The sequence below is a fragment of the Mus caroli genome, chromosome 6 (assembly GCF_900094665.2).
Source record: "Mus caroli chromosome 6, CAROLI_EIJ_v1.1, whole genome shotgun sequence".
NCBI classification, from domain to species: Eukaryota; Metazoa; Chordata; class Mammalia; order Rodentia; family Muridae; genus Mus; species Mus caroli.
In genome coordinates this window covers 95,131,948-95,151,458 of record NC_034575.1, presented here as the reverse complement: position 1 = coordinate 95,151,458, position 19,511 = coordinate 95,131,948, and the positions used below count along the sequence as shown (strand labels likewise).

General features: G+C 44.6%; 1 protein-coding gene across 9 annotated transcripts in view; it reads left to right on the top strand.

Annotated features, from left to right (window-relative positions):
* The window catches only part of Foxp1 (forkhead box P1), a 601,333-nt gene that overhangs the window by 290,402 nt on the left and 291,420 nt on the right, over positions 1-19,511 (top strand). The window contains exon 3 of one of the 9 annotated variants that reach the window (XM_021165833.2): positions 1,705-1,817. The exons of the other annotated variants lie outside the window; for them this stretch is intronic. The gene's annotated coding sequence lies outside the window, so the exon portion shown is untranslated. The remainder of the gene's footprint in view (positions 1-1,704; positions 1,818-19,511) is intronic. 9 annotated transcript variants of the gene reach the window in all.

The following is a 19,511-nucleotide window of genomic DNA, read 5'->3' as shown; positions in this document are numbered from 1 at the left end:
AATCAGGAGTATGTGCAAGCTACCTCTGGGGTTCTTTGTGCACCTAAGCTGACTGAGTGGTAGAGAGGGAGGAGGATCCATGTGTAGGTGTGACACCAGTGTCTGTGTCAGCGGGAAGGAAGGAGGCCCCTCTGGGGACAATGTAAGGCAGTGTCCTTTCAACATGTTCTGTGTCTTCCAGCCCAGGAAGACCAGGGCCCCAATGTCCTTGTCTTCAGGTCAGAAATTAAGTTAGACCAGAGCCTTTCTGAAGTGGACTATACCTCCAAAGCAGTGGTTCTCAACCTGGGGTCTGACCCGTTGTAGGGTTTGCATATCAGATGTCTTGTATATCAGATATTTACATTATAGTTTATAGCAGTAGCAAAATTACAATTATGAAGCATCAGTGAAATTTTCTGGTTGGGGGGGTCACCATACCATGAGGAACCTTATTAAAGGGTCATAGTATTAGGAAGGTTGAGAACCAGTGATCTAAAGTTTCAGCAGAAACATAGAGACGAATTGTGTGAGATCCAAGTTAGAAAAGGGAAGCCAGTCGGGTGATCCTTCAGGGAGGACCAGCGCCTTGATCCCAGGCAGTCACCAGAAGCGGATAGTGTCAGGGTCTTCTCTTTCTAGCACAACAATTTGAGCTCAGGTCATGAATAGCACCATCAGAATGGACTGAGAGAGACATTTCTAGTTAGAGACTTCCAGTGAGAAGAAATGTAGCTGCAGGAGACAGGCATGGAAGCTTGCAGGTCTCTGCTGTTACAGCGGAGGCTCTTATCTCTTGACTGCGCCCACTCAGTATTCAATGTGGGATTAGTTCTGGCACTCCCCACAACCATACACAAATCTAAGCATGCTCGAGTGTGGTGTTTGTAACCTACAGCGCAATCCTCTTATGTGCCGTAAGTTGTCCCGAGCCTGAGTAGCACATTTTACAATTCAAGGCTGTACAAACATCTGCCCTACTGTATTTTTAGGGGATAAGGATCAGAAAAAAGCACATGTGTGTTCACTACAAATACAGTTTTTTTTTCTCAAATATTTTTGGCTTAAGGACTGTGTTGATAGGGCTCAAAACTATGGTAAGGATTGGGCTGGTTTTGCTCACTGTTGCTGTAGCTAGCCTATACAGAGCCCTACAGGGGCTGTAAAGTTATCTGCCTTACTATCGGCAGAGCATTGGCAAGGGAAAGTCACATACAGCTTTCTGTTTTCATTGTTATGTAGGCTTTCTCCAGCAGCCTGTTCATCTTTTGCTGTACATTTTGGTGGCGTTAGTTATCCTCCTCGTTCATTCTGTATGTGTAGAACACTGCCTTGTTCACAGGTTTTCATGAGGGAGGCTGGTTATGCCTCATTTTCAAGTTACCCTAAAGTCCCACTGAATGGAGCTGCCCTCTATGAATCTTTTGCATTCTCCACTTAACACTGCGGGATGGGTGCTTTGTGATTGATAGCTTCTCTGTGGAGACCTAGAAGCTTTTATGAGTGCAAGGATGGTGTATTACATCTGTTCTTCTCTCCTGCCAGCAGCGTGCACATAGTAGGTCCCCTCACTTTCTATAAACATCAGTTGGAACAGTTCAGCACTCTGGAAGGCACTGCTGCCCTGGCAGTAAGAAGGCTTTGGGCCTGAGCCTGTTGCAGACACATCCACCTGTGTGCATTTCCTATTAGCTTTTTCTTCTTTGTTGCTCTGTTTTTTTTCAGTACGTGAGTAGGCTCTGTTCCTCTGTGCGAAGCAGCAGGCATCTTCAGTGGATAGAAGGTTGTATCCACATGTGGAGCGTAGCCCAGGAGATAACCACGTGTACCAGTGATGGGTCAGTAGCTTCTATTACATGTGGGGTTCTCTGATCAAAGGGATTGAGCTTTATTGATATGTTCAAAAATAGTGTATTTGGGCCAAACTCTGGGCTGGATGAAGAGGTGTTTTGATACTGTCTAGGTTGAGAGCTTTGGGTTGTTCCCTCTCCCCACTCCTCTGCTTTTTCGGAAGTTCCAGGGTTAGAATACATTTTCTCTTCAGTTCATATTTTCAAGGGGTTACCCAGGATTTGTGAGCAGTGTTTTCTTTTTCAAATAGAGTCACATTCGCTTCCTGGACTCTTTCAGAAGGATTTGTTCTGTCCTTCTTCCTGTCCTGTCTCCTACACTCATCTTTACCTAGAGCAGATTCTGAGATGTGCTTCTGATGAAACGAGGCGTTTAAATAGGGGGGGGGGGGGCGCAGCAGAATTATTGCTTCAGAGCATACACTCGGGGTGTAACTTGCCTAATGGCATAATAATTGACTTTTTTTTCCTTTTTTTTTTTTTACCCCCTATCACTTTAGAATACCTTACATACTTCAACAAGAGCCCTAAATGTACATGACAAACCAGGAAAACGTAGCTAGCACCTCTCCAGTATTCCCACCTCATCTTGGTATTTTCCCAAGTGATCTGCTGGGAGATGATTTCTGCTTTGTGTTAACCAAGAACCTCCAGGTCATCGCACACTGGCCCTGCTGCTCACGGAGGCCGTGTCTCCAGATAAAATTCTCTCTTATTTAACATGGAATGTCTGTGCATTTTAAGTACAAATTCTTTGCACGATACTCCCCATGCTTATTTTGTTTTCCTCTTGGGTATAAATCTTTATTTGGTGCCTCCTCTCTTCTGTGGTGGGATTGACTTCTTAGGGCAAATGAGGATTTCAGAGGTAATTAAACCCCATTTTTGATCTGCTTTTACAGTTGCCCAGCCCCAGTGACACAGATTTTTTAAAAAAAGAAATGTTTTTGGCACCTCGCATGTGGCGCTGTGGTCCGCCTTGTCTTAGAGGCACATCAGTTTTGCGCGTCAATATTAACAATTCAAACACCCTGAAATGCTAATAGCACTAGTAAGCTTTTAATTCCATGGAATTTATTGCTCGCTGTATTTCCATGAATTTATAACGCTTTGATTCTTAAGAGCCCCATTTAATCAGTTTTGCCTGGCACCGCACATAATAAACAACTTGCTGGTGAAAAAAGTGCCACTTGGGGGAGGCTGCTAACAATGAAGTTAAATGCTTCTGCCACTAGCAGTTTCTGTGCCGTATTTTTCATGAGCTGTAATGTACTTTGCTGGCTTTGGAGCGGTGGTTAAACACAGCGACAGAACTGAGCCCACTCCGACACTCCGAGCTGGGTCTCCGATAGGTGTTTCTGCAAAAAGCACAGGAGAAATCTATGCTTTTAGCCCCCTTTTTCCCCCTTCTTATTCTCCCTTCTCCTTTAGCTTAATGGCTTCTAATACTTTTTCATTATCTTTACCTTAATCTTTTAGTGTATGATTTATGGACTAGATTGGAGAGTGATATTAGTGGGCAAAAACAGTCATTAGAGGCTGTTAAGGAACATTTGTTGTTTATTTGGCGGCCTGTCTATAAAAGTACACATGATGGCCCTAATAGCAAAATATCAAATTATCAAGTGCTTTAAAGCAGAAAATGTCATTTGTTTCTCAAAACTGCACCAACTTTATATAATTGCCCTTTTAATTATCCCTAGTGGCCCATGAAATTTGCAAAATAGAGCATCAGAGGTTTGATTTACTTACATGTTGCACTTTGGCGGGATTCTTAATGAATATTGTTTAGCCCTAATGCTGGGATGAAATTTGTTTATGGTGAGGAATGGACTGCTAGGGGTGGGGGCAGGGGCATAGTCATAAAACCGCATCAATGGGGTTTCTGAGGATGAAGCAAAATGGCTATATTCTTGGACCTAACATTTTGAAAATTCCTTTTTATGATGGAATTTTATTACTAATTCCGCTCTAAATGAATAGTTGCTAAGTTTGCTGCCCCCTCCCTTTCCCCTGCTTAGGTAAGCAGTCTTGCCATCGCTTTCCTGGGGACCAAGGCTAGTCATTTGTTTGTTTCCTGGCAGTTTCCCATCTGGGTCACCTGTTTCTTCAGAAATGGAGTCTCCAAGCTGATGTTCTGAGCAGGGTCTCTAAAAGCTTTAGGACTGTCTTGGGGGGGGGGTGCTTTCTACCTCTGCAGACTTGTGGGCTGGTGGTTTCAGGCAGGGAGTCTCCTAGCATCCCCTGAGCTGAGCATGCAGCTTGCATTTGAGGATTCCTGGAATCGTCCCCTGCTGTCTTCCTAGAAGTTTTGTGAGCACTGTTGTCTGTGGTGAACAAGAAGCAAGAGCTCCGAGTCTCTGTGAACCCAGGAGGGGGCTTCTGGGAGAGGCAGCTGGGGAATGAGTTTCCATCCCTCTGCCTCTGGTTACTGTCCTAGATATTTGTCTTCCTTCCTCAGAGGTGAAATGTGGGGCTACACCTTGGTTGATGAGAGAGGCGGTGATACAGGCTGGTGATAGCGAGACCCTAGGCTTGATTGCAGGCTGGCTCACCCGGTACAGGAAGCACACTGCTTCTTGCTGATAGAAATATTCAATAATCCTGGGCTGGAGGTGGCCACTGTGGAACATCATTTGTTCAGCACCTCAGGGTTGACAGGACACCGCTGATAACCACCCGTTGGGTGTGGCATGCCTCCTTGCATTTTCCCGGTCCTGTGATGAGAATGTCAGGAGGGACAGAATCAAGGGACTGACAAAAGTCCTTAAGATTACCTCTCTCATTTCCCTTTATCTACCTGCCCTGTCACTCCGTGGAAAGGGCAGAAGTGACTTGTCTCCACAAAACCCTGTTGGTTGTTGCCTGGTAACTTGTTCCTCTCATTGATGTTACAGAGATTGTTTCCACTCACCATCTCCACTCAGGTCCTGAGCTCAGAGCTCATCGTGCTTTGAGGATTTCCTCGTTACACCCCTGGTCCTTTGTTCCCGCTCCTTTGAGGTTTACAGTCTCCCTTGGGAGCTGTGGAATCACATTTGTCAAGTCTCAGGTACCTTGGGACACTGGGGCTCCTCAGTCTTTACCATGTGGCTGCACCTGACATTGACACTTATTTCCTTTCTCTAACGTCGGAGAACAATTTCAAAGCTGAAATAACTTAAAAATCATTAACAAAGGGATGGTTTTGGCAAGTTTGGAGCCCTGTCTATCAGAAGTGAGAATATTTGCCTGGCTCAGCCCCTTTTGTCTTGCATCATTTTGCAGACCTACATCCCCACCCTTCCCCAGTGTCTTTCCCAAATTGTGTTTCTGAATTTTCACTAAAGGACCTTGCCCTTCTTGCTACAGTAGTCCCTTCTGTAGCCCTCCACATCGGCAGAGTGATTCCTACCTGTCTGCCTGCCATGTTCACTTCCCATGAGCACAGTTGCAGACAGAGCTCTAATGAGGTGTTCAGATGCTACTTGCTGCTCGGCATCTTTCTGTGGCCGCTGTGGTACCTCAAGATCTCTCAGACCCTGACCCCTGCATTCTTTCCTAGGGCTTTATTTCCTGTGTTGTGTGCATTCTCTTCCATCTGAATCAACTATGTCTCTCTAGTATCAAATCTTTCTCCTTTTTCATATCCACCAGTAAAAAGAAGATCACTTAGAAATCAGACAGCCTGAGTTATTTCCAGTTCTTCCAGGCTTGGGACTCATGAAGGTACACTGTAAAGACAAAACTTATTTATAAAATTTACGTCACTTTCTTGTTGTTTAATCGAAGTAGGTTAATGTTTTCACCAGCACCCCTCTACGCATAGTATTATAACATGACTCACTGCCCTTTTTGTATGTATACATGTCTGTTTGCATGTTTGTGAGTACGCATGTCTGCGTGTGTCTAAGGTCCAAAAATCAACCTTGGATGTTGTGTCTCAGTTGCCAGCCACGTTAATTTGGATGCGTGCTATGCTAACCTGGCCAGTGAGTCCCAGGGAATCCACCTGCCCCTGCCTCCTCAGCCTTGGTCTTTCAAATGCATACCATTAGGTCTGCTTTTGTGAGGTTTCCTCCGCTGGATTTTTGGAGTGTGCCTCTTAAGGCAAGCCCTTTGCAGATGGAGCTACCTTCCAGCCCTACTTACTGTTACTTGGGATGTTACATGGTTATAAGTCCTAGGGTTAGCTCTTCAGCTGCAAATTCTGTGACGGAGAATTTAGTTTAATCCTACCATTGTGTACTGCAGTTGCAGGTTAATTTTGATTTGGAAAGGGCCAACGTTGTGACATATGCCAAAACTCCCATTGTTGTGGGTTACTGGTTAATAATGAGTTTCATACCCATCTCTAAGGCTGCCACATTTCCAGGCACCTCTTCTGCCTTGGACTGTACAGCCTGCAACAAATGCCCCCCTGTGTACAACATGAACATACCAGATGTTGGTCCCAGAACTGGGCACTACCCTTGAACTCTATGCTTAGATAGCTGGAGATGAAACTGGAGTCATTTCCTCTCTATGACCTTTTGCACTTTGCAGCTTGTTCTTTACTTCTGGGGCCCCCCTCTGTTTCCCAGGAAACTGGGAAATGCATTCTTTCATTTTGATGACTGAACTGGCACTTTGGTCTCTGACTTCCCTTCCCCTCTATGGTTCTGGTGAGAGTTGTCTTATGATGTTTGCCACTTTGTCCGATGCTCTTATTCTGATGACTCCAGCTCCTGGGCGCCTAGTCACTATACAATCTACCATATCATTTGTAAGCTCATAGGCTACTGGCTCCATGGCTGGCCAGGGAAGCCTGAGCCTATTCCTGACCTGTGTCTCATGTTTTCCATTCTGTCTCTTTGTTCGTGAGAGAGAGAGAATATACCCAGCCATCTAGAGGCATGGCCAGCTTGTCTCCTTCCTGACTTCTCTTGCAGGATAGAGTTTTCTTTCTGGATCCAAGGCTTGGAAGGTGAAGTAGCAGAAGTAGCTTTGTCCTATCTGGGCACGAGATTGCTTCAGGGTTTACTAATGGAGACTTTGGAACTCAGCTCTGTTTTGTGTTTTTCTCTGCTGTCTTTTTTGACACAGAGCAGTCAGAATCCTCATGGTCCCGTTCTTCAGCTCCCGCCTTTGACGTCTCTTTGGATCACCTGTGGCAAGGCCTGGCATGGCACCCAGTGTTCAGGAAGACTGGCACTTGCTGTTGCTTTCATTTAGTGCTGTTCGTAGACCCAAGGGAAATAGGGAAGTTTCTTGAGATTAAAGACAAGAACGGAGGATTTGTTTTTTTATTTCTGTTTCCATCACCAGTCTCTGTCAAATACCTGGAGCTTCTGTTCTACAGGGCAGAGGCAGGCTACCTATGAGGCTTAAAGAAGCAGCTTTGGGATACGTAAGCATGCCAGCTCTAGAACCTAGTGAGCTGTGCCAGGTATGCTAGCACCCACCTAGAATAATAACCCTTGGTAGGAGGACCTCAAGTTCAGGGCCAATTTGGATGACATCAACACTCACAGTTCCTCATGCCTGAATCCAATGGCCCGCATCTGCAACTGGCTTGGCAGTTTTCTAACTCTGTAATCTTGTGCAAGCAACCTGCCTTGGGACCCTTCTTCCTCATCTGGAAAATAGGGACATCATAGCCACTTAAAAAAAGGTTACTGTGAGAATGAAATTCAGCCGCGGATATAAAATCAATAGAACAGAGCATCGCTCACAGCGAGCACTCAACAAATGGTAGGGTTGTTTTTTATAGTCCTTGGAGTTCTGAATAAAATACAGTTATCAATCATACGGTTCTGTGGCTCCCGCTTCTCCCCCTGCACCACAGAGAAATAACTACTGGATCAGCAGCTTGGTGCTTTGAAATCCAGAGCTGATGGCTTTGACAGGAGTGAATGCAACATCCCTGTCCCATCAGTACGGTGTGCAGTCCAAAAGCCCAATTGGGATGAGGGACAGCTGCCAAGGCAATTAGGGAATCCAGTCAGATCCTCATTACGCCTTGTTGCTGGGGCTCCTCAGCTTCAGCCTTGTGCATGTTGCCATCCCTGGCTCTCCAGGCCCAGTGTTGAGCCTTTTCTGGGTCTTGCGTTTCTCATCCTCATTTGACTGAGCTTTGGAATTAGGAATTTCACATTTGTTGGCAGTTTACCATAAATATTTCATGGGCCCTGGGAATAGATGTGTTTTGAAAAAACATCATCTCTGTTTAGCTTTTCAGTCCAGGGCAAGTTTCCAAACATTAAGTACCCATGATAAGGCTGAAAGTATTGGGGGCAGGGGTCTGATCTTGTGGTCCCAATATAAAATGACTAAAAATTTTGCTCTTCTTTCTTTATAGATGAACAAATGCCTCCCTGTATTGAACTCTTATAGATTTATAAATTGAAGTCATATGGAAATGTTGAATTCACCAAACAAGATTGTTCTGGGTTAGTTAGCTTTCTGATTAGTATGACCGAAATCCCCAAGAGGAAAAACCTATTTGGGCTCATGGTTTCCAAGAGTGCGCAACTCATAGTTGCTTGGCTTCAATGTACTTGGCCAGAGCATCATGGCGCAAGAGTCTGTCTGTCTGTCTTCCTTCCTTCTTTTCAAAAGATTTATTTACCTATTTTATGTGTGTGAGCATACTATCACTGTCTTCAGACACACAAGAAGAGAGCATCTAATCCTATTCCAGATGGTTATGAACCAACATGTGGTTGCTGGGAATTGAACTGAGGACCTAGAGAAGAGCAGTCAGTGCTCTTAACCCCTGAGTCATCTCTCCAACCCTCAGGAGTTTCTTTACCTCATACTAGAAAGGAAGGAGCAGAGAGAAAGAGAGAGACAGAAAGAGAGGGACAGAAGCAATTGCCACAGACCTGACTTCAGTGGCCTACTTCCTCCAATGAGGGGCTAGCTCCTAAATTTTCTAGAACAATCTCACATAGCATCATTTGTTGAGGACCAAGCTTCCAACGCGTGCTTTTGCATTGGGATGAAGGCATTTGATTTCTAAACCATAGCAGGCATTCGCCTAGATGCTAAGTCTCCTTTGAGTACAACCAGCCATGGTTATGTGATAGTTTGGCCATGACCCTGTGTGAAGACACAATCTGCACTCAGGAATAGCCTCTGTATGATAAAGTTGGGAAGCTGGACAGGGGGAGAGACTTTTTGTAAGGGCACAGGTAAGCATCACACTTTAGGAGACAACCTCTCGCACTCCTCCAGATTGGATTAGGTCCCTGGTCATATGTTTAGATAGTGGCATGGATTTTCCTCTAGTGCTCACCATTAGAACTGATTATTTTTGAAGCTTCTCTGTTCTTGTGTGAATGTCCACAGAGTTTGTAAGTTTCTCAAAGGTCAGTTCTGTATCCACTCCTGAATGTCATTTAGCACATCCCAGGGCATCTGGTACCTGTAGGAGTTGATATTAATATTTACTAACACTTATTGGGAAGAAAAATTATACATTTTTATTCTTTTTTTTTCAATTTCTTTTATGTTTTCAATCATACATGTCCTCTATGCACATAGACATAGTTGCATGTGCTTTTGGAGGTTAATCTTCGGTGGCATTCCTTAGGTGCCCCCCCACCTTGTGTTTTGAGATGGACCTATCTCTCAGTGATCTTAGGGTTCTCTGATTACCAAGGATCTGTTTGCCTCTGCTTCTGCCTCCCAACTGCTGGAATTGCAAGCACTCATTAGTATACTTGGCTTTTTTACAGGAGGTTTTAGCATCAAACTCAGGTCCTCTTACTTGGAAGGCCAAGCCCGATGGCAACTGAACTGTCTCGTTAGCCCCTTTGCCCTTTGCGTATAGGACATTTCCATGAAGAGCTGTGTTTCAGTTAGGATGGAGTTTGCCCTCATTGATCAGAAACCTGACAGTAGTGATTTACTATAAGGAATGGAGATTTCTGTTTCATTGTGGGTAGGACAGTAAAAATGGAACTGATAGTGACTATTTCAGGCATCATGGGCTATATATGTTGCCTGTCTCAATTACCCAGCTGTGCTTTGGGGGCACACAAACAACTACAGATTATGGTACTATAAATAGCGTAGCTGTTTTTAGTTGAATGTCTTTAAAATGGGCTTCATGCTTGGCTCTTGAGTGTGTGACTTTCATAGCTATACCATTTGGAAGGGGGAATTCTGGAACACTGTCTTCCAGGCCAACATATCAAGTGGTCTCTTCTGAACCATGATTGGCCACAGGAGACTCGGACAAGATTAATTCTTTTATAACTAATTAATTGATTGATTAATGCTGCTCATTTATTTTCTGCTCTGGAGATGGAAGGGACTCATGAAGCCTTGCTCTCCCCAAGGTTTTGTAGACAGTAAATGATTGCTAGGGGGTGGGGCTTTTAAGGCCACTCCCCTCCCCAAGGTTTTTTAGACAGTTAATGGTTGCTGCACTGAAGGGTTCATGCAATGCCCATCCCTCCTCTGGGGGTTTCTAGGCAGTTAACAGCTGCAGCATAGGGCAGAGATGTCTTCCACAGGTGTCTAGCCCTCTAAATTGCCACTGCCTCTGTAAGCCCAGTAAAACTCCCTGATTCACAGAGCTACCTGAGGTGGAGTCATTCTTTTGTTTCTGTTGTCAATGGCTTAGACATTTTTGTCCTCTTCAGACACTGAGCTTTATCTTGGATGTTGTCCACATACCACCTTTAGGTTGTGATTTTTTTTTCTTGGTATCAAAGTGGCCCCTTGTCTATCACAATATCAAAGGTGCCTTCTAGGTAGGGGAGAGGTGAAAGAACAAAGAATGAAGGATAAATGGGCTTCTCTCCAGATTTTGCTTCATTCTTTAAACAAAATGGACTTTACTAAATCTGTCTTCAAAACTATGCAAGGCTGCCCTTCCCATTGGTGCCTGCCTATATTTCCTTAGCCGAGGATGTGTGGCAGCGTTGTGACGAAGCCCTGGGCTGCTGATGTTTCAGTAGTGCTCACTGCTACCCAAGCAGAATTGGGTTTGGTGCAGAGGCAAGCTTGGTAGTCTTCTGCCTACAAAGACTTCTCGCTTGGAGTCATTGCATTATATATCCAGTGACAGTGGCACTAGGTAAGCGACTTTTCTATATTTAGTTTCATGTGTGGGCACTATTTCCATGACTTTGGCCTCACATTTCTTACCTTTAAAATGAAAATAACTAGCATTTATTTGTGGAGCCTAGAGGGGAAACCACAGCTTAGAAAGGTGTTTGGACCCTTTGGTTCTGTCGTGAGGAATGCTCCTTCATGGATACATGCCTTCTATGTTCCAATGATGGTTTCATTTCCACTTCATTTTTCTAATAGATATGTGTGTATTCAAAGTAGAAGAAGGGGAAGCCTATAAGAAGTTCTGGGACTAATCCAAGATGTGAGGGGAGAGTGGAAGCATTTTCTTTGTAGACGTGATCTCTCTCTCAGATTTTGAACATTTTCAAATGGACCCCATCCCTAAGTTTGAGGTACGCAACAATGCAACAATACAATATTGGGAGCCAGCCTCACAAATGCTATGCCAGATCCTCCCAGCAGCTATTGAAATTGCCAGCCATCCAGTTCTGCAAGCTGTTTTATTATTCTGTTTTCATTTGTAAGCATGTGCAAATCCCTGGGTTGATATTATACTGGACAGAGATGCTGGCTAGCAAAGGTGGTGTCACGTCTGTGTAGAGACTGTGGCATCAAATACAGTGTTTCTTGGCTTACAACAGTCTACAGAGAGAAGTTTTCTGGATTGCAGGTAATGGAAAATATTGTTTGAGATACTCTTTACTGAGATACTCCATATGTGGGAGGGGTGTGTATGCGTGTGAATGCATGTGTGTCTGTATCATATGGATATATGTAGTGATGTGTGTAGTGTATCTTCATGTTAATATGAATGTGAGTGTTTGGAATGTGTGGATATAGTTATATGAACATACTAATGTTCAGGCATCTCTGTGCATTTGTATGTGCAAGCCAGGAGATGGTATTTCCAGTCAGCACTTATTTTGACTCAGGGTCTAATGGAACTCACTGATTTGGTTAGACTAACTGGAGCACTGACCAGATCTTCCCTCTAGTCCCCAGAGCTGAGATTATAGATGCACACTATCACACCCCCCCTTTCACAAGGGGCCTGGGGATCTGAGCCCATGCCGTCATGTACACATTCAGCAACTTACAGTCTGAGCCATCTCAACAGCCTCAAATGCTCCTGATTCTAAATGAATCTCTTTTGGGGTCCCCTGATCGCCTCTACCCTGTTAATCAGACATCTTTGGCCACTGTTTACCAAGATTAGTCATTTTGCAAATGGTATCTTCTAGCCACCCGCAAGAAGCAGGCTGGAGGTTTGCTGGATTAGGTCAGGAGAGAAACACATTACTGTGAAAACAAGCAGGAGGTTTATTTCTACAACGAGTTGCTGTAGTAGAGTAACCATCTAAGTGTCATTTTCAAAAAGCAAAGGCAAGCCTCAAATTAGCAGAGAGCCCCAGCGGAAATCTCTCCTCCAAATCCATTACGCAGGAGATGAGCTGGGTAAACACAGAGACTCTCCCATTTAGACTCTGACCCTCACTCAGCAAGGGGAGTGATTTGTTTCCCACGTTGGTTCCGTGCCCACCTTTTTGCGAACCTTTTAATTTAAAAGAGACATTGATTAATGACGCTTTTGATCCACTGAAATTTTTTTTTTTTGTTTTAAAGAGCAGCTTCATTCTTTTCTACATAAATTTCATGTTGAAAATAAACCATGGGTAGAAAAATGATACTGCTTATTTATTTCCAGGGGTGTTAGGCCTTTACTCACTCCCTGTCCCCACTCCCTGAGGAGTGGCTGTCCTGGCCTTGATGGCCATAGAGCCACTGGAATCATGTCTTTTTGTCTACTGAGGCTTTCATGTCATGTCTGGCACAGTGTATGCCAGTTGTTGTGTAAGGAAATGGGTGAATGAATTGGTAAATACTGAATAATTATCGTATGGAGATAATTTTCAGGAGGGTATTTCTGATGCCATTTGCATGTCTTCTTATTGTTGGTAGATGACTAGTGTCTAGCCTATGATGATTGGCCTTGTTTTGATCTTGAGATGTTACATATAAAGTCGTCCATAGTGAAAGACCTGCTTGCTTTGACCCTGTGATGGTAACCATAGAGTGGTGTCTCTGTCAGGGAGATGAGTCAGCCAAGGACTGTCAGTCACTTCAGTAGTCTGTGAAGGTTTTCACGGTGGTCGGTGGTCGTTGCTGAGGAGGTGAATCCCAGTAGAAAGAACCCCACAGTTGGGTTCCCAGCCGTACCGTAGCTTTCTCAGTGAGCCCCAGGTCCTAGAGAGAGACCTCGTCTCAGAAACCAAGTGAATAGCTCTTGTGCATTCTCACTTAGGCCTCAGTGTGAAAATAAATCCAAGAAGTCATGGAGTTAAATATGTCATTTCGAGATACTGTGTTTCTTGCTTTATAACCACCCCTGCATGTCTGCATGTCATCCTTCCAAGGTAGCCCCAGTTGTCTGTGCTCCCTCCCTCCCTCCTTCCCTCCCTCCCTCTCTCGCTGTCATAGTATCTATGTTTTTGTTCTTGATATGAGCTTCTCTTTGAGATTAAGTCTTTGGTTCATCCAAATTACAAGTTACTGAAATTGGTCCAAGTGTGAAGCAGTGATATTTAAATCATTAGCTTCACCCAGAGAATTTGGGAAACATGAAGGCTAAACAGATTTCATCATGAGGTGGAGAACCCTAACATGTTCACGACTTGACAAAAGTGAGCCATCCTGTGACTTCTTGAACAAAACATGACCAATAGGGCCCTCTACTTAAGACTGAACAAACATGGGATTAGAGAGATGGCTCAGCAGACAGGAACACTTGCTGTTCTTGCAGAGGACCCTAGTTTGGGTCCCAGCTTCCACATCAGCTCCCAGCCTCCTGTATCTTAAATCACCCCTGATCTGAGACTCTCTTCTGGTCTCTGTGGGTACCTGTTCCCATGTGACTCACACACTATACTCAGCTACAGACACATAAAAATAAATACGTCTTTTTGAAAGCCGAGCAGCCATAGTGCTCTCCTTTGCAGCTCTGTTCCTCCCTGCTCAGCTTTCCTGATAGGCGGGATTTCTGGATACATGGGAATATTTGTGATCATGTCATCACTCTGCTTCTCACCTTGTCCTTCACCTCCTTTCCCTATGAGTGACACCCTGAGCCACCTCTTCAGCACAGTTCCTTGTGATGTGGCTGTAAGGGACAGCTGCCTCCTTCAGCGTGGACAGTGGGATCAGTTGTAGGCATTTTTGGTCCATCTTAACCCTCCCTGCTTACCCCCACCCCATCTATTCTTTTGCTTCTTATCATTGTTTATCCTTAGACCATTTTGTCTACATATAACAAAGTGCCTTGAGGAATGGGTCCCTTAGCAGCTGGCATGGTATTCGGGCCCCTGGCAGCATCTAATCTGGGACTTGGGAGCATGATCACTTAGGACATTACTAAGGACTTGGTGTTGATTTAGCAAGCCATTCTGAGTCCTGCCTATATATCTTCTCTTGTAATCATCATTTTAGCCTCATGAAGACGTGCTACTACTGACTCTGTTTCACACATAAGAAAATGAAGACCCAACACTTCTGCGAGGGTGCACACATAGGTCTGTCTGCTAAAGCTGGCCTCTCCCAGTTGCCATCAGAAGGCTTTGAATGTCCTGCACACTCCGTTGGAGAGTTCCTGCATCTTAGACTTTGCACTCCTAGGGAAGATTTTTCAGAGCTCTGGATTTACTTTGTAACTGTTATTAGCAATGGCTCTGGATCATTTCAATTCAAAGAGCACTCTGAAGTTGCAATCCCAGCTTCCTTCCTACCCCTCCCACAGCCTCAGAAGTAGCCAGGCACTGTTTCTTTAGCCAACTATCTTCTTCCTCCTTTCTAGTCTTATCATTGCTTTCTGCTGAAAGCATCAACCCTTGGCCCTTGGCGTGGCCCTTAAGGTCTTTCATTCCCTGGTCCTAGTCTCATTTTCTCTCTGCACTCTCTTCTGCCAGTCTTATCACAAAACATAGGGGTGTCATACATGAGCCTAGCCCTCCTTCATGAACTGGATAAACTCAGACCTCTTTCATGCTCTGTCCTTGAACCGGTTCAGCTCACGTTATTACTTCCTTCAGATTTGAACGCCACGCCTCCTCTCTTCTCTCCCTATTACCTTCCTGCTCACCTTGCAAAGGCTTTGACCTCTGTGAGGCCTCTTCACTTGAACCTAGCCTGTGTGACTCACTCCTTTGTCTGGGCTCATAAATGTGTGTTTGTATTTCATTATTACCTTTGTTCGCTTCTGCTCTGTATTTTAGTGTGTTCTCTTCAGATCTGAAAGCCACACATTCTTGCCTGAAGGTTAGATCCATTTAACTTAGCTCTGTGTGCCCCAGAGCACACAGCATGGTGCCCAGGCACTTCTGGGATGTTATTAAGCAGAGATGGCAGTTGTCATTTTGTTGAGGGCCCACTGCTAGGGAAAGCTAGGCTCAGTGACCTCTGATCCCAGTTACTTCAGATGCTGAGGCAGGAGGATCTCAAGTTCAAGGCCAACCTGTACAACATGGTGAGACACTGTCTTAGAATAAAGGGTTTAAAAAGGGCTGAAGACAGAGGTTACTTATAGAGCGTCTTCCAGAAGTGTGCAAGTCCCTGGGCTCAAGCCTCATTACTTGAGAAAGGAAAAAAAAAAAAAAAAGGAGCAGTAGGTGATTGGTTCTAAGACGTGGTTTAGAAGTGTAGCTGTTCTTCCCACACTACAGATGAGAAAACTGAGTTCCAGAAAGATGCTTATCAATGAGTAGATAAGGCAAGAAGCAGCCATTTGTGTACACTATGTGATGGACTTGTCACCATGACAACTAAGCAGTACACAGTCATGACTTACCAAGATTACAAATCTCTAGTTCTTCTGTAAGTTTTCCTGTTGCCTAGTTTCTTCATCTGTATCCATTCTGGATGCTGCACACACACACACACACACACACACACACACACCACACACACACCACACCTTGATTCCACTCCTTCTTTTACCTGTTCAGTGTCTTTTGGATATCCGTAGTAGCGATGTCCACAGTTGGAAAGCAAGGTTCCAGTTATGGATCTAGAGCTTCTGTTTCTCGAATGACTGTCACGTCCTTGTCATGTTAAAGTCAAGGCAGTGGTAGCCTAGACACACAGTGAGTGCCACATGCTCTGAGCCATAGTAAGCTCAGCTACCTCATGTCCCGTGACCCACAGTCAAGCTTGGGACTCCATTTTGGGCCATGAATAGCAGAGATTTGTGTGGCTTGCTAAAAGGAAAAGAATGTGTTAGCTCAACAGGCGATTTGTTGAGGATGTGTTCGATCAACAGCCAGTGGTTTGAAAGGAACAGAGTGTCAGGTAAGGACAGAAAGTGTGACAGTCCCCAGCATGCAGATCTCCCTGACAGTGTGTACAGTGTGTTTCAGTGCTCCCGAAATCCTCCTGCCCCTGTTCCCTGCTTCCTCAGTCTGCTTGACCGTCTCAAGCTGATCATATTACTCATCTGCTTTTGGACAGAGAGATGGTAGGGCCCTCTGGGTTGAGTCCACCCATCTCCTGCTTATAGCACCAGTGGACTTGAAAAAAATCTAAAAAATCCCGGAAAAACAGTAGATTCCGGATGGCCTTGAATTCAGTAGGTGCTGTTGCCGTGAACAGCTTCACTGTCTAAACAGTGAAGCTGGCTTGAGAGAGACATGGAGTTTCTCTGAGTCCTATACTTCAGAGCTTCAGACCAAAGTCTCAACTTCAGGGAACCCTTCCATCTTGACACCACAGCCACTGTGATGAGCCTTCCTTCTCTTCTGACCTCAGAGAGTACTCAAGCCAATGAAGACCATGCACTGATTGAGGTTCCCTAACCCAGAAACACCAAACCTTTTGTCTCCCCAGCAACATGCCATGGTGGGCTACAGTTGCACACAGGTGCACTGAATGCATTCCTACATGCATATCCTTCAATCTGTGTATATATGGTATGGGTGTCACATGAATTTTGGTTTGCACATAGGCCTCAGTCTAAAGCTATTTCAACATTGGAGATGCAGACATTCTAAGAGCCAGAGGCACTTGAGATGCAAGCCATCTCTGGCTTCTGAAGTGGTCTTGTGTGCAGTAATCCACCAGGACCCCGTAGCTCAGCTCACGGCTGAAGACTTCCCTCCAATAAGTTCTAATAAAGCGCACTCTGTGAAACCCTATCATCAAATAATAAAAGAGCAGCAGAGTAAATGTACAATTCATGAGATTAATATAGAGCAGGGAGACAATCTTTTTTTTCTAATAATCTTTACTTTTATATCCTCCTTTATGGGGGTGCTGTTTAATTTCATGTTCATTTACTTTAATTACTTCTTGCATGTAGTTTTCATGGAAGTTTGCCATTTTCCAACATCTAAAAGATGGCTTAACTTGAGTTTCACTTCAGACCCTGTTAGAATTAATATATAATAAAACCCAATATGTATATTTCTCATTTTTCACCTCAAAGGATTATTCATCATAATAGAATCATCGATTTTTCCCCCGCAGGGAGATTTTTATCAGGCTTACAAGTCAAATTAGTTGAATGCATTTCTTCTGTTCATAAACACAGAGATGTACTCTAGAAGTGTCTTCACACCAGATTGCAGTAATTCAACATTTCATTGCCTCAAGATCTCAACTAGCAGATGACCAGGAGAGGGGGAAAGACACTGTAAATGAACTGACCTAAAGGTGGATTTCTAAGAAGGGAGAATTTGGAGTCTTGGGGGAAGAAAGAAGAGATAGAAAACAAAAGTGTAATTCAGGAATGAGTGTTTGTTAGATATTCTTTTTAAAACAAGAGAGATTTCTCCCTGACTGTAAACAAAAGCATTTTAGAGGGACAGGATTCCAGGTGTTGGTGGTGATGTTTATTTCCCTGTGACATGGAGGCTGCATCAAGATTTAGGAGGTGCTGCGTTAGCTATTGCTTGAGATATTCCAGTTTGGAGGATGCTCACCTTAGATGCAAAGCAAATCCTGATGGACAGTCGTGGGTGTAATGGCCCTGACAGATTTGCTTTGCTGCATGCTCTGTGGGAAAATATTGGTTATGAAACCATGGAAAGCCCTTGCAAGAATGGTGGGGGGATTGTTATCCATTCAGGTGTGTTTATTAAGGGAAGTTGTGGTAGTCAGTGGGCCATTGGGTCTGTCTCTGTCTCTGTCTCTGTCTCTGTCTGTCTGTCTGTGTACACAGGTGCATATATTTTTTGCATATGTATATGGGTGTGCCCTAGAGAAAAACTTTAGGTGTATTTCCTCAGGTTTCATATGAATTTTACATTTATTTTTATTCTTATTCTTTGAGGCAGGGTCTCCCACTGGTCTGGAATTCACCTAGTATGCTAGGCTGGGGTCCAGTGAGCCTGTGGGAGCCGCTAGTTTCTGCCTACTTGGCACTGGGGTTACAAAAGTGTGCCACTACATCTATCTCTATTGGTTTTTTTATTTGGGTGCTTGGGGTCAAGCCTTATTGTTCATGCTTGTGAGACAAGTTTTTTACTGACTGAGCCATCGAGCCCAGCCCAGCCCAGCCACTGGTTCTTAGCATGAGGCAGTACTTAGCCTCTCCTCACACTGTCTGGACTGCTTCATGCCATTTGCTCTGACTCCATCCCCTGTGAGGAGAATTCTGGGGACATTCTTTACCTAGAATTCACAACCTGGAAAAGCTTCCTCATCCTGTAGCGTGGAGCCAGAGGGACCTTGTATGAAGGACAGGATTTAGGTGAGGATGAGCCATAGTGGGAAACGCTGGGGATGGAGGGAATCTGCAGAAGCCGGTGGGATCCTGTGCAGGGATAAGGAGGAGAGGCTGTCTTCAGGGCTAATAATAAAGCCCTCTTCAGTATGGAGCTGAAATTCACCTTCTCTAGTAGTTTTGTTCAAGACTGAGAATAAAAATGGTTATGATTGATGAAGCACCCTGTGTATATCTAGCTGTAAGTTGGACTAGAGGGACGTTTAAATCACCCAAATGAAAGATTGCATTATCATGAGCATTAATATGGAACAGTTAAGTGTGTCATTGCTGAGCCTGGGTCCTGGCATTTGTGGAGCTTGGGGAGGCCAGCCAACCAAAAAGGAGACACTTTCCGGCAAATGCCAGTCTACGCTGAGGCGTGACCAGTAAATACAACCTCCTCTCCCCCCCCCCCCCAACCTGCACCTGCACCCGTGTGTGCGTCTGTGTGTGTGTGTGTGTGTGCTCACAGGCATACACATCCACACAGGTGCCTGTGCCCATATGTGCAGGCCTGTGTGTGAATGACAGAGGACAACCTCAGCTGTCCTTTCTGAGGCGCTGTCGACCTTCTTTTCCTTAGATGTCTTTCACTGGCCTGGTGCTCACCAAGGAGGCTAGTAAGGCAGTGAGCTGCTGGAAGTGGGCTGTCTCTACCTTTGCAGTGCAGGGGATGAAGCAGCAGGGTTCTAGGTTTCAGAGTCTGCTCCTAATGCTTGTGAGGCAAGTGCACACTTAGCTGCGCCGGCTCTGCTCTCCTAGCAGTTATTTTTTTTGTTTTGTTTTGTTTTTTTAATTTTTAATATTTTTATTACATATTTTCCTCAATTACATTTCCAATGCTATCCCAAAAGTCCCCCATAGCGCCCCCCACTTCCCTACCC